This window comes from Lathyrus oleraceus, chromosome 3, assembly GCF_024323335.1.
Source record: "Lathyrus oleraceus cultivar Zhongwan6 chromosome 3, CAAS_Psat_ZW6_1.0, whole genome shotgun sequence".
NCBI lineage: Eukaryota > Viridiplantae > Streptophyta > Magnoliopsida > Fabales > Fabaceae > Lathyrus > Lathyrus oleraceus.
This window is the reverse complement of record NC_066581.1, coordinates 352,553,500-352,570,046: the sequence shown is the minus strand read 5'-3', so window position 1 is coordinate 352,570,046 and position 16,547 is coordinate 352,553,500.

The window sequence follows — 16,547 nt, the reverse complement described above, 5'->3', positions numbered from 1 at the left end:
GGATAAATCGACCGAAAAGAAAGGACATTGGGATACCGGTTACTGGGTATAAAACGATGACCAATCAGAAGGAGAAACAATCATTACCAAACAAGGGTAAATGAAAGATGACTCGCTAGGGATAAATTGCCTGACAAAAACAATTATCCAAGAGATATATCACCGGTTACTGGGTGGTATACTCAAAAACGAATGAATATCAATACCGATTACTGGGTAAAGATAACCAACAAAGAGGGGATTACATCTACCGGTTATTGGGTAGAAAACCACAGAAATAGGACTTACAACTACCGATTACTGGGTAGAAGGCCACAGAATCCGCTGGGGAAAGGGTGAACAATTACTGGTTACTGAGCAATTGAACAACTAAACCACAGGGAACTCCAAGGGATAATAAGAAAGGAAGTCAATCTAGGAACAAACTAGAAGGACACAATCAAACAAGACTCAACCCAATGAGGATATAACTCAGGGGAGTAATTCCATCCCGATACACAACTGGGGAGGAAACTGAAACAACAATCATCCACAAGGACGTAACTCAATGGGGAAGAAAGAAGGAAAGATAGACACTTTAAGCCTACGGGGTTGACTCTATATGGAGAGATCAGACACCAACATCTGCTTGGGGAGGAATATTTCACCAATAGCAGGAAATAACAAGCAAAGATATATGGCAAATAATGCTATCATGAATATCTGAATGCTATGATTATGTATGTATATGCATGATTTGTGTATGATTAATGCTGACAAACAGACATGTCTAACACAAACAAGACCAAGAATCATGAGCAAACACTCGACACAATGTCTCGACAAGAAGGGAAAAGCCTACTGGAGAAGTCAAGCTTGGGAACAACCCGAGAATGATGAAAATAAATCATCGGAGATATCCAACCCTATCCCAAAGCTACATTCGCTGAGGATACAAAGAAGATGTATTCAGGAGCAGCGAAATAAGGTAATCAAATAGAGGACTCAAACTCTGGTGGGGATGATCTCGAGAAAAAGAGGAGACTTTAACCATAGCTGGGAATAGGCAAAGTCAAAGCTTCCAACTGCAAGGGACAACACTCTACACAGGAGGAATTTTTCAGGAGCAAACAATCCTGACAAAAGGAAGATGCAAAAGATCCTGTCGGGGAGTTTCCATCAACTCTCTCGGGGATAGGTAGTTAAAACAATAAGATCCACCTAAGAAGGAACTCTACTAGGGAAGCTTATCAAGGAATAATGTGAAACTCTGCGGGGGATTACCACCAGTCAGATGCACATCAATCCAAACACTCTTTTCTAACTGCTGGAGAGGAAACTCTGCTAAGGGAAAGAATAACATATTGCTTCACTGGGGAAGGAAATAAACCTTCACCACAAACTCTTAATGCTAGAAGAAATCTTCAGACTTAGAGGAGATACAAACATCAAACTCTGATCTAGCAACCCCATTGGGGACAAGCTGCAAACGCTCTCGAGGGGACTACCCTGGATGGAGAAATTGGAAATGAATCCTTCACCCACGAGTAACATAACGGGGATACTTCTTTTTTCAAAATAAATGAAAAGGGAAACAAGCCCTCCATCAACTGGAAACTTCACTGGGGAAACAATTATCACATGCTCACTCCACTGGGGATTCTTACTCATGCTGAGGGATTTCTGCTCATGCTGGGGAAACGCAAACTTCCTCGTGAGTAGATACTCCGGATAATGAGATAGGGAATTACTCTCCGCTTAAAGCATATCAACTTTTATCAATCTATAAGGGGTTTTAGGTCAATCTACACAAGGGATGACAACCATATAATTGATAAAACACAAATGCTAGTGCCATACTCTATGGGAAGCTACGAATGTATCATTCTTTCTGAGCTAGATGGGCAGATAACTTGGAAGCTGATGAAGAGGATATAAGAATTCCAGAATATGAACAAACATCTTACCTTTTGGTGATCATACGATCCTTGGGAAAGCACTGAGGACATTCCACTTATCCTTTCAGTCATTGTGAATGTTCACTTTGTTTAAAAACAATTTACTCATGAAAACTTTATTTGTTTAAAACAATGATATTCATCAATTAAAACATGCAAACATTTGTTGAACAGAAACAAATAAGAGTGCAAAGAATTGGATAAAGGCTCAAATTTATTTAAGAGAATGGTAGTCCGCAAATGGCGAGACTCCATGGATCTTTACAAATTTGAAATTGGTGATATACATGGAAAAAAGGCTACATTAAACATAATAATTGTTTCTCCACCAACTCTGAATCCACTGTATTCGAAACTTCAGTTGACGATGACTGAGCGAGAATCCTTCTCAGATGATAGTTGTAGAACGACGTCTTGCGAGGATGCAGTTACTTGCCAAATCCCCAATTTTTGCCTAGATTGCCCCAGGGTGAGGTAATCTGTAACACCCTTCTAAAATACCCCAATAATTAATTAAAATAACAAAATGTAAATCAGAGTAGATATGCAATTTCAGGGTGTCACACTTTACACTTCACACCATTCACCAAAATAACTTGTCATGCTCATTTATTAATCAAAATGAAACATTGCATAATTCGCAGCGGATAGAAATCTAACAACATGCAAACCATGTAACACATTACATGTAAAGTTGTTCAATCAACCAAAATGAAAACAAAGTAAAACATCCCGTCCCGATGTTACATAGACCAGAGCATGACCCACTAAGGAACTACACTAGACTCCAAGCACTAGCTTCTACTCAATCACTGCTCGTTACCTGAAACATAATTGTAAGGGTGAGTTCCTCAATCGATATAATAAGCATTATAAAATATCATGTAATGTTAAGTAAATTAACACATTCATCACCCTAATCATATTACACATTCAGCAACGGCAACATCAACTCATAATCATACTCAACACAACCACAAAACACACGTATAATATTGGAATACATCCATTCATATTATACGCCATACACACATTATGAAATGAGACTCCATGCATGCGGTACCGACTATTCGTGAACACATAGTTCAACCTCACTGATCAAACCCAGATACGGCTACCAAGCTCACTAGTCCCACTCATTTGACCTAGTGACTCACTCACTAATTCCTCACCATGGGAATTAGCTACCACCATAAAGGCCATGCTATGCACGCTAAATCACCTAGCATGCAAACATCAACAACAATCCACAATGGACATATGCTCACACTCTAAGCCATAAACAGTCCATCCACAATTGCATACATAATAGATATATTCACAGCATTATGCATACCATCATACATCGTCAGCATATTTATCACAGAATCATATCATGTCATGCCAAATAATAAATCACAGTATTAGCACACTCTACTAATACCTATACTGCTCAAAACAACGGGAAATGATCCCTACTATATCATACATGAAATATATCATTCACCAATATAGGCCAATCATCAAATATGTACACATAATTCCATTCCAGAACGTACACAATATTTAAATATCAATTTTTCACTTTTCAAACAGTGTTAACCGGTTAACGCCCTGGGTTAATCGGTTAACGCAAAACAGAATGCGCTTCTTGGCAATTTTTAACAGTGTTAACCCGTTAACGCCCTGGGTTAACCCGTTAACGCAAGACAGAATACGCTTTTTGGAAAATTATAACAGTGTTAACCGGTTAACACCCTGGGTTAACCGGTTAACGCAAGACAGAAATTAATTATTTTAATTATCATAACAGTGTTAACCGGTTAACACCCTGGGTTAACCGGTTAACGCAAGACAGAAAGTTGTTCCTGCGCTAACACGAACAGAATGCAAGATTACCCGCATTTTTCGCCGTTGGAGGACTTCCGGACCTCCGATTTCGATTCCGTAAAAAGCTACACGTCCAGGAAATTACGACTCATCCAATTATAGATTCATTCACAGTTTTAACGTAATTTATTCATCACAATTCAGGGTATTTATCAAAACCTAATTAGAATCGATTCAATGGCTTATTACTACCCATTACATGTTAACCCATAATACCCATTAAGCGATGATAAACCCCCCTTACCTGAGTTAATCTGGCAATTGATTCTTTGACCTTCAACAATCGTGAATTCTCCTCTTGAGCCCTAGCCTCTTCTTCTCCCTTTCTCAGTTTCTTCTCTTTTCTCCCAATTCTTACGTGTTCTCTGTTTTCACGTACCGATAGAAAAACTCTCTCTAACCTTTCCACTTCCTTCTTATAATAACAAAATTATTAAATTGGATTTCTCTCTTCTACCCTCGATTATTCATAAAATTTCCAACTTTATTATTCCAATAATATTCCAATTATTTAATTAAATTAATAAATATACTATTAAACTTAAATTAAATAATTATCATATTTTATCGGGGTGTTACAACTCTCCCCCACTAAAAGAGTTTTCGTCCTCGAAAACATACCTCAAGCGAATAACTCTGGATAAGACTCCTTCATCTGACTCTCAAGTTCCCAAGTCACATTGCCACCTGCTGGTCCTCCCCAAGCTACCTTTACCAAAGCAATCTCTTTACCCCGCAACTGCTTCAACTCTCGATCCTCGATCCTCATAGGTGATGTTTCAACAGTCAGGTTATCTCTCACCTGTACATCATCTACTTGGACCACATGCGACGGATCAGGAATGTACCTCCTCAACTGAGACACATGAAAAACCTCATCCAAATTCGCAAGTGACGGCGGTAAAGCGATACGATAGGCTACCTCCCCTATCCTCTCCAAAATCTGATAAGTGTAGCACCTCAAATTTGCACCCTACCTTTTGTACATTCATTTCATATTAGGTCATTAACATAACATGGTCCACTGCATAACATTGCATTGTCCATTTGCCCAAGTGCAAGCCCACTGACAAATTAGGTCAAACTGGTCAGGAGAATCAGTCAAACAAGCAAGCATGTGCTATTTCCATTGGAACAAAGCCCTATGGTTGATTTATCAAGTTCATATGGTCTAAAGATCATTTTGAAGTGGTTTGGCCAAAGATTGGATGATCAAAGCTTATCAGTCAAGTTGAATTTCAGTTGGAACCATAGAAAGTCAACTGTGGTCAACTGTGGTCAACTGTGCCTGATTTTATGGATTGGAAGGTGTGAGATGGTTTGAAAGGCCTCACTCATGTCCATATAAGTCTCATTTGACATATCAAAGACCAAGGTTGAAGAATTGGAGGTCAGACAAGAAGTTTCCAAAAATAGCAGGTGACCTGTAATTTCAACTGCCCAAAATGGAAAGTTTTTCTCCCCAAAATTACTTCATCATACAAGCTTCAAATGGAATTTTGTCCAACATGAAAGTTGAAGATCTTGATCTCACCATTCCAAAAAGTCCAAGAACTTGAAATTCCCATGTGTGGTTAGCAAGATATGGTCCATTCATTTTCAGAAAATGCCCAAATTCAAAGTGCCATAACTTTCACATGGAATGGCCAATTTGGTTGATTTTTCTTTGAGCAAACCACATTTCATATGATCTTTCATGGTGCATAATCAAATTTCATCAAAAACTCTCATAGCAAAATGCCATTTTTTAAGTGAACACATTTGCATTTTTGGCAAGAAAAGGTGATTTTGAGAAATACATAGAATTTTCACATGGGACTTTTTCCAACACATCACAAATGATATTTTTGACTTGTGAGAACTGGTTTTGAGCTGAAAAATGGACTGCATCATGAAAGGGCATATTGGACCTAACACTTGAAAATGCACTTAACACTAATCACTTCCATCTTGCTAATCATGATTAATTTTGGATTAAGGGATTGGTATATAGTCTTAATTATAACTGTATTTAATGATCATAATCACAATTCTCAGATCCAATTCCAAAAATTCTCCAAAAACCTCAAATTCTCTCAAAAGTTCATCACACTTTTTTCAACTTTTCTTTGAATTGCTTGATCCTTTGTGTTTTCTATTGTGATAATCATCGTCCAGGAATGCTATTGTGGATCTGTTTTCATTGAACCATGGCCATGGCATCAAGAAACCGCAGCTGTTGAAGCAAGAACAAGATCATGGCAGTTTGAAGAATCATCAACTTGGAGCACGATCGAGCTAAGCAAATCATTCCACACACCTTTTGTAGCACCAAGCATCATATGTTTCATGCTTTTACTCCTGGAAACGCGCAAATTCAGCGGCTGCAATCATCAAAGGCAAGAATTCGATTTTCACTATCATCCAAATCATGATGTGGTTCTTGTAGAGTGTAGATCATAGATCACGTTGCAAGTGATAGAATTGAAAACCATTAGGATTTAAGAGAGAAATCGCGAATTAAAGTTTTGATGTAAAACCTATTTTGGATCGATCCGGTCTGTACAGTAGGAATTAGGAAATTTCGTTTGCATATTATTGATGTACTAGCTTAGACGAGTCTATCCATATGCCGTTTGTCAAGTTTGGTTGCAATTTGTCCATGGCGAATTCTGGTAGTGATGATGTTCTTGATGCTTCTGGAAAAACGCGTGTGTTTGATCCGCTTTTGTGCCTTGCCATTTTCAAATTGTGTTTACCGCTAGTAAGGACCAATAGAAACGCGCCATGTCAATTAGTTGTGCGTAGCGTTTTGGTCCCTTGGTCCAGTATTTACAAAAATGCCATCCGCCTTAATTAACTCACATAATCCATTTAAATAAATATTTCATTATTTCATTAAACTTCAAAAAATCAAAACAAATCCAATTTTAGTCCAAATTAATTGGGAATTTTTTTGTTAGATTCCAAATTTTGTCTAGTTTTTTTTAGGCATGGTAGTCCAAGTTGTGCCTGGAGAATTTTTGACTTTGCCTATTGATCTTGTTCATGTGTATATTTTGTGTATGTTTTACCATTTTTAACATGAAATGATCATGCATTATCCAAATTGACTAAAATTTCACATGCTTGTTCTTGACTCATTGCTGGTGATTTTGATGTGTAGTTTGTGAATTTTGGATTTATGGTTTGCAAGTTATGATGTGTGCAAGTTTAGTGTGACAATTTGTGTCACACTAGGTTAGGTCAACTTCATGATTTTATTTGATATGCCTATGCTTTGCCAATTGACCTCAAATTTTGCATGTGATCTCCTCCGTATGTCTAGTTTTGCCATGACTTTTTGTAGGAATTGTTGAGCCATTTCCTATTTGATTGGGATTTTTGCTTGCTGTTTAGACATTTTAGGGTTTTGTTTGAGTGATTGACTTCCATGTCTTGTGAAATGCTCATACCATATCATATGAATGTGAAATTTGATGGAGTGATTCATAACATGTTCATTGTTACTTTGGCCTTGGTCCCATTCATTTATTAATTGTTTTCACTGTTTTGCATTTGATTGAAGTTGATGCTTATTTTGCTACCATGTGTTGGCTTGTTTGGATTTATGTTGACTTTATGATTTTCATTTCCCTACTTCCTCTTGTCCAAATGACATGAAAATTGACATGTAGCTCATTGAATGTGTCCTGTTTAGGCTGGAATGTTTGTGGAATTTATTGAGCTGTTTAGGTATTTGTTTGAGTGAGATCATTCTGTTTGCTCATATATGGTTCACATTTGCCTAGCTTGACTTAAATTGTGCATGAAATAAATTCAGTGCATAGTTTAGATGCGAGACCAATTGGATTCTCTTTGTAATTGACTTATCTTGATTTTGGTCATGTTTCACTTGCTGTTTTGACTTTTTCACTTCTTTTTGACCCTAGGCTTGTCCTAGTGGTCTTGTATCTCATGTTTGAATGTGATTTTCAGGTTAAGAAGCAAAATACCTTAAGGAGGTGGATTCACATTTGATTGAGATGTCATTTGATATTGTAAACTAACTTGGTTTATGTTGTAGGATGCTTGGCTCCTTTGAGTTGGCTTGCACTTTGGTGCATTGGATTGTGTTTGTCTGTGTATAGCTAATTGTGAACCATTTGCTGTTTAATTCTGTGATTGGTATACTGATGATATTTGATTGATTTCAGGTACATTAGTTGCTAATATTGCTTTGCTTTTCTTGATAAGCAATTTGCACTGAGGTATAACATTCTTGTCTCCATGTAGTCTGGAAGACCTGGCCTGTTACTTGGCCAGGCACCTGTCTGAAGTCCTCCTTAAGAGGCAATGTTTGTGATTGTTTACTTTTGTCCCCAAGCAGGTAAAGACCTCAATGAGGCAATTGGCGGATATAAGAGATATTCAATCTATCTCCCGCTCTTCTGTTGAGTCGTCCCTCTGCTCACACCACTGTGTTGATGCATTGGGACACAAACCCAAGATCTTGTACAATGTACAGTTGTGTCAGAGTCTCGAGTGTAGAAGGGTTCCCACATTATGAACCCACGCTCCTTTGTCTGAAGCTCTCCCTGACCAGGGATAAGAGCTGTGAAGTCTTATCTTCACTCTCCTTTCATCAGCTTCACCTTAGCCCCTCAATGGCAAGGTTAAGAGCTAACCATACCTCTGTACAGATGACTTGCTCTTGCAGTCTTACCCTTTGATTGAGCCCTTTTGTGTGCATATAGTGTGTGCTACTTGTGAATGCTTGATTTACTGATTGTGTTGAATAGGATAGGCTTGCTTCCTGTGCAAGTTAGCTAGAAACCTTGACTTAGGGACAACCTTGCATGATAACATCTAGGCTCGAGTCGTAGTCTCCCTAGTTGTGTTTCCCTCTGTTATCTGGTTAGGCTAGTCCTATGTCCCTTCGTAGGGGAACTACGTCGCCCTGATCCTCATACCAGATGAGGTACGTAGGCAGGAGATGAGCAGATCTCTCCGGGCGCCTGTGTCTTTGTTTTGTGTTGTTGTGTGCTTGGAAGCTGATGTAAGTCCATCGAGTGGCGTTCGGGTTCCAGTGTGGGTTTATTTGGTTCGGATGCTGATGTAAGTCCAGTGATTGGCATTTAGGCTCCATGTTTGCCTTTGCCTGTGTTTGTTTGTGTGCGTGTTATCCGAGCTACGAATGCTCTGATTCTCCTTCGTCCAAAGGAGATACGTATGCATAGGATGCGACATCCTAGCGAGCATGTGTCGTTTTCCCCAGTCCGAACTACTTTGACTCTGATGTCTATGCTTGATAGACTAAGTAGGCCCAGGATACGATATCCTGCCGAGTCAGTCTTGTTTGTTTTCTTGTGTCCCTTCCAGCCAGTATGTGTGTTTGAGCAGTGTTTTAGCAACCATTTCCCTTCCTTTTGTGCGTGGATCCCGTCGAGTACGACGGATGCGTAGGGGTGCTAATACCTTCCCTTCGCATAACCGACTCCCGATCCCATTCTCTTTGGTCGCGAGACCATGTTCTTTCCAGGTTTACTCTGAGCGTTTCCTTTCCCTCTTTTGGGATAAATAACGCACGGTGGCGGCTCTGTTGTTCTTGTTTTCCCGCCGGTTTTTTGCGTAATGCGACAATAAGGACAAATAAATCGAGGTGTCAACTTCTTCGACTTCAAAGCTCGACCAACCCCAGTTATCGGAGTAACACGAAGAAACACATGATCTCCCTCTTGAAACTCAAGTGACTTCCTCCTCTTGTCGTGATAACTCTTCTGACGACTCTGAGCAATCCTCATCTTTTCCTGAATCATCTTAATCTTTTCCGTAGTTTGTTGAACAATCTCCGGTCCAACCACAGCACTCTCACCGGACTCATACCAACATAAAGGTGTCTGACATCTCCTACCATACAAAGCTTCAAACGGTGCCATACCAATGCTCGAATGAAAACTATTGTTGTAGGTAAACTCAATCAAAGGTAAATAACAATCCCAAGCACCTCCCTTTTCCAAAACACAAGCCCTCAAAAGATCCTCCAGTGACTGAATCGTCCTCTCAGTCTGACCATCAGTCTGCGGATGATATGCAGAACTCAATCTCAGCTTAGTTCCCAAAGCCCTCTGCAAACCTTCCCAGAACTTCGATGTAAATCTAGGATCTCTGTCCGAAACAATACTCGACGGAATACCATGCAAACTTACAATTTTCTCAATATACAACTCAGCTAATCTCTCTAACGGATAATCCATTCTGATCGGAATGAAATGAGCCGATTTTGTCAATCTGTCAACAATCACCCAAATAGCTTCAAAATTCTTAATTGTCCTCGGTAAACCAGAAACAAAATCCATACTGATACTATCCCACTTCCACTCTGGAATAGCCAACGGTTGCATTAGCCCAGACGGCTTCTGATGCTCAATCTTTGACTTCTGACAAGTCAAACAAGAATAAACAAAACTCGCAATTTCTCTTTTCATTCCCGGCCACCAAAATAACTTTTTCAAATCATGATACATCTTCGTAGCCCCAGGATGAATACTCAGGCCACTACGATGTCCTTCCTCAAGAATACTCTTCTTAAGTTCGGTAACATCCGGAATACACACCCGCTTACCAAATTTCAAAACACCATTCTCATCAACTCTGAATTCACCACCTTGACCTTGATTCACTAGAGTCAACTTATCAACCAAAAGCACATCGGATTTCTGACCTTCTCTAATCTCATCCAGAATACCACTCGTTAACTTCGACATTCCCAATTTAACACTATTGTGAGTACTCTCACACACCAAACTCAAGTCTCTAAACTGCTCAATTAAATCCAGTTCCTTAACCATTAACATAGACATATGCAATGATTTCCGACTCAATGCATCAGCCACTACGTTTGCTTTACCCGGATGGTAATTCAAACCAAAGTCATAATCCTTCAGAAACTCTAACCATCTCCTCTGTCTCATATTCAGCTCTTTCTGATCAAACAAATAGTTTAAACTTTTATGGTCACTGAAAACCTCAAATCTTGACCCGTACAAGTAATGCCTCCACAACTTCAGAACAAATACCACATTTGCCAACTCTAAATCGTGTGTCGGATAGTTCCTCTCATGAACCTTCAGTTGTCTCGAAGCATAAGCTACAACCTGCTTATTCTGCATCAAAACACCACCCAAACCCAACAATGAAGCATCACAGTAAACCTCAAATGGTTCCGACGGACTTGGTAATATCAGAATAGGAGCAGTAGTTAACCTTCTCTTTAACTCTTGGAAACCTTCTTCACACTTTGAGTCCCAAACAAACGCTTGCCCCTTTCTAGTCAACATCGTCAACGGTAACGCCAACTTAGAAAATCCCTCAATGAATTTCCTATAATAACCTGCAAGTCCAAGAAAACTCCTTATCTCAGAAACTGACTTCGGAGCTTCCCACTTAGATACCGCTTCTATCTTAGAAGGATCAACAACAACACCACCTCTTGAAACCACATGACCAAGAAAACTAACCTCTTCTAACCAAAATTCACACTTGGACAGTTTAGCAAATAACTTCTTTTCTCGTAGAACTCCTAAAACCACTCTCAAATGTTCAGCATGCTCTTCTTCAGATTTCGAATACACCAAAATATCGTCAATAAACACCACAACAAACTTGTCTAGGTACGGATGGAAAATCCTATTCATATACTCCATAAATACCCCAGGCGCATTAGTCACACCAAAAGGTATTACAGAATACTCAAAATGTCCATACCTTGTTCTGAAAGCAGTCTTCTGAATATCCTCAGTTTTCACACGTATCTGATGATACCCCGATCTCAAATCTATTTTGCTGAACACACTCGCACCAACCAACTGATCCATCAAATCATCAATCCTCGGCAAAGGATACCGATTCTTGATCGTCACTTTATTCAGTTGCCTGTAGTCCACACACAACCTCATAGTACCTTCTTTCTTCTTAACCAATAACACTGGTGCGCCCCACGGTGACACACTCGGACGAATAAATTTCTTATCCAACAGATCTTCCAGCTGACTCTTCAATTCAGTTAACTCAACAGCAGACATATGGTACGGAGCCATTGATATCGGCCTAGTACCAGGTACCAAATCAATCGAGAACTCAACTTCACGCTCTGGCGGTAATTCATTCACTTCTTCAGGAAACACATCAGGAAAATCACACACCACGGCTAGATCGCAAATCACTAGTTTATCTTTAGCCTCCAAAGTCGCTAACAGCATAAACAACTCTGCCCCATCTGCTACTGCCTCATCATAGGGAGTGTAATACTTCGACAGCTCTGTGAACTTAGCAGCATACTCAGTAACAGACTGGTTGCCCTGCTTCAATTCTAAGAACTCTATCTCTTTCTTTCCTCTGACATCCTCTGGAAAGTACTTCCTCAGGAATCTCTCTCTGAACACCGCCCAAGTGATCTCAGCACTCCCAGCAGCTTCCAACTCAGTGCGGGCAGCAACCCACCAATCATCTGCTTCCTCTGACAGCATATGCGTACCGAACCTGACCTTCTGGTTATCGGCACACTCAGTCACTCGGAAGATCCTCTCGATCTCCTTCAACCACTTCTGAGCACCATCTGGATCGTATGCTCCCTTGAACATTGGAGGATTGTTCTTCTGGAACTCACTCAGTTGACGAGCAGTTCCCAATCCCACAACATTCGGATTCCCTCCAAGTACTCCAGCTAGCATACCCAGAGCCTCAGCAATCGCAGCATCGTCTCTACCTCTTCCAGCCATCTCTATTCTAAAAACCCAACAAGCTAAAACAATAAGTACTGATAGGGTTACACAACACCTATCACATACAGGGAAACAGAATAATTACGACTCGACTCGACCAACTATGCTCTGATACCACTAATGTAACACCCTTCTAAAATACCCAAATAATTAATTAAAACAACAAAATGTAAATCAGAGTAGATATGCAATTTCAGGGTGTCACACTTTACACTTCACACCATTCACCAAAATAACTTGTCATGCTCATTTATTAATCAAAATGAAACATTGCATAATTCGCAGCGGATAGAAATCTAACAACATGCAAACCATGTAACACATTACATGTAAAGTTGTTCAATCAACCAAAATGAAAACAAAGTAAAACATCCCGTCCCGATGTTACATAGACCAGAGCATGACCCACTAAGGAACTACACTAGACTCCAAGCACTAGCTTCTACTCAATCACTGTTCGTTACCTGAAACATAGTTGTAAGGGTGAGTTCCTCAATCGATATAATAAGCATTATAAAATATCATGTAATGTTAAGTAAATTAACACATTCATCACCCTAATCATATCACACATTCAGCAACGGCAACATCAACTCATAATCATACTCAACACAACCACAAAACACACGTATAATATTGGAATACATCCATTCATATTATACGCCATACACACATTATGAAATGAGACTCCATGCATGCGGTACCGACTATTCGTGAACACATAGTTCAACCTCACCGATCAAACCCAGATACGGCTACCAAGCTCACTAGTCCCACTCATTTGAGACCTAGTGACTCACTCACTAATTCCTCACCATGGGAATTAGCTACCACCATAAAGGCCATGCTATGCACGCTAAATCACCTAGCATGCAAACATCAACAACAATCCACAATGGACATATGCTCACACTCTAAGCCATAAACAGTCCATCCACAATTGCATACATAATAGATATATTCACAGCATTATGCATACCATCATACATCGTCAGCATATTTATCACAGAATCATATCATGTCATGCCAAATAATAAATCACAGTATTAGCACACTCTACTAATACCTATACTGCTCAAAACAACGGGAAATGATCCCTACTATATCATACATGAAATATATCATTCACCAATATAGGCCAATCATCAAATATGTACACATAATTCCATTCCAGAACGTACACAATATTTAAATATCAATTTTTCACTTTTCAAACAGTGTTAACCGGTTAACGCCCTGGGTTAATCGGTTAACGCAAAACAGAATGCGCTTCTTGGCAATTTTTAACAGTGTTAACCCGTTAACGCCCTGGGTTAACCCGTTAATGCAAGACAGAATACGCTTTTTGGCAAATTATAACAGTGTTAACCGGTTAACACCCTGGGTTAACCGGTTAACGCAAGACAGAAATTAATTATTTTAATTATCATAACAGTGTTAACCGATTAACACCCTGGGTTAACCGGTTAACGCAAGACAGAAAGCTGTTCCTGCGCTAACACGAACAGAATGCAGGATTACCCGCATTTTTCGCCGTTGGAGGACTTCCGGACCTCCGATTTCGATTCCGTAAAAAGCTACACGTCCAGGAAATTACGACTCATCCAATTATAGATTCATTCACAGTTTTAACGTAATTTATTCATCACAATTCAGGGTATTTATCAAAACCTAATTAGAGTCGATTCAATGGCTTATTACTACCCATTACATGTTAACCCATAATACCCATTAAGCGACGATAAACCCCCCTTACCTGAGTTAATCCGGCAATTGATTCTTTGACCTTCAACAATTGTGAATTCTCCTCTTGAGCCCTAGCCTCTTCTTCTCCCTTTCTCAGTTTCTTCTCTTTTCTCCCAATTCTTACGTGTTCTCTGTTTTCACGTACCGATAGAAAAACTCTCTCTAACCTTTCCACTTCCTTCTTATAATAACAAAATTCTTAAATTGGATTTCTCTCTTCTACCCTCGATTATTCATAAAATTTCCAACTTTATTATTCCAATAATATTCCAATTATTTAATTAAATTAATAAATATACTATTAAACTTAAATTAAATAATTATCATATTTTATCGGGGTGTTACATAATCAATCTAGCGGGATATATATATATATATATATATATATATATATATATATATATATATATATATATATATATATATATATATATATATATATATATATATATATGTCTCTAACTTTTGCCTGGATCGCCCTTTCGGGTTTTCAATCCACCGAGACGCTCATTTTTGCCTAAGTCGCCCTTTCGGGTTTTCAACTTAGCGAGCTATTCTGTTTTTATTTTTAGGCGAAGTATTTCTTGACTGCATCTGAATTCACAGGACGAGTGAAATCCTCCCCATCCATAGTTATGAGCAACAAAGCACCGCCTGAAAAGGCTCTCTTAACAACGTATGGACCTTCATAGTTTGGAGTCCACTTTCCCCTGGAATCGGGCGCGAAAGACAAGACTTTCTTGAGCACGAGGTCACCTTCTCGGAACACACGAGGCTTTACCTTCTTGTCAAAGGCTTTCTTCATCCTTTGCTGATATAACTGATCATGGCAGTTAATCTCTTCTCTTCAATCAAATTCAGTTGATCATAACGACTTTGAACCCATTCAGCCTCAGTCAACTTGGCTTCCATCAAGACTCTCATTGATGGGATCTCAACCTCTACGGGGAGCACAACCTCCATGCCATATACAAGAGAGAAAGGGGTTGCCCCTGTTGAAGTACGGACATATGTACGATAACCATGCAAAGCAAATGGCAGCATCTCATGCCAATCTTTGTACGTAACAACCATCTTCTGAATAATCTTCTTGATGTTCTTGTTAGCAGCTTCAACAGCCCCATTCATCTTGGGTCTATAGGGAGAAGAATTATGATGTGTAATCTTGAACTCGCTACACAACTCTTTCATCATCTTATTGTTTAAGTTAGATCCATTATCAGTAATGATCTTATCTGGCACACCATATCGGCACATGAGTTGGTTCCTGATAAACCTCATAACCCCCTGCCTGGTCACATTTGGATATGACGCCGCTTCAACCCACTTGGTGAAGTAATCAATGGCTACGAGAATAAAACGGTGACCGTTCGACGCCTTAGGTTCAATCATGCCAATCATGTCAATTCCCCACATGGAGAAAGGCCATGGTGAAGAAATAACATTCAAAAGTGTTGGGGGAATATGAATCTTGTCCATATAAATCTAACACTTATGGCATCTCTTCACATACTTGCAGCAGTCAGACTTTATTGTCAGCCAATAGTAGCCTGCTCTCAACATCTTCTTCGCCATAGCATGTCCATTGGAATGAGTACCAAATGAACCCTCATGGACTTCAGTCATCAACAAGTCTGCTTCGTGTCTATCCACGCATCTGAGCAGAACCATGTCAAAATTCCTCTTGTAAAGCACATCACCATTAAGGTAGAAACTGCCAGATAATCTCCTCAAAGTCTTCTTATCTTTAACAGATGCCCCAGGCGGGTAAGTCTGACTTTGAAGAAAACACTTGATATTATTGTCGCATCTCGAAAAATACGATTCCTCGTGGTGGTCACGGAAAAAATTAGTGTTCGAACATAGTCGCCGCCAAACTTTATTTATCCCAATGAAGGGATAAGAAAATATCGATAAAATCTTTAGGAAATGGAATAGTGGTCATCGCAACCATATTCGGGTTCGGGAGTGGATTTGTCGCAACATGGTGAAAAAAAACAATCGGCAAAAAAGAAACAGAAGAGTCGCCACCGTTCGTTATTTATCCCAAAGGAGGGAAAGGAAACGATCGAAGAAAACCTGAAGATAGGAAAAGACAAGGTCTCGCAACCAAATCTTGGGTTCGGGAGTCGATTATGCGAAGGGAAGGTATTAGCACCCCTACGCATCCTTAGTACTCTACGGGATCCACTCTTGTTGTTCTAGTCTAAAGGGTGTAGGTATATCTAATGTACTATCTGCTAAAGGAAGGTCA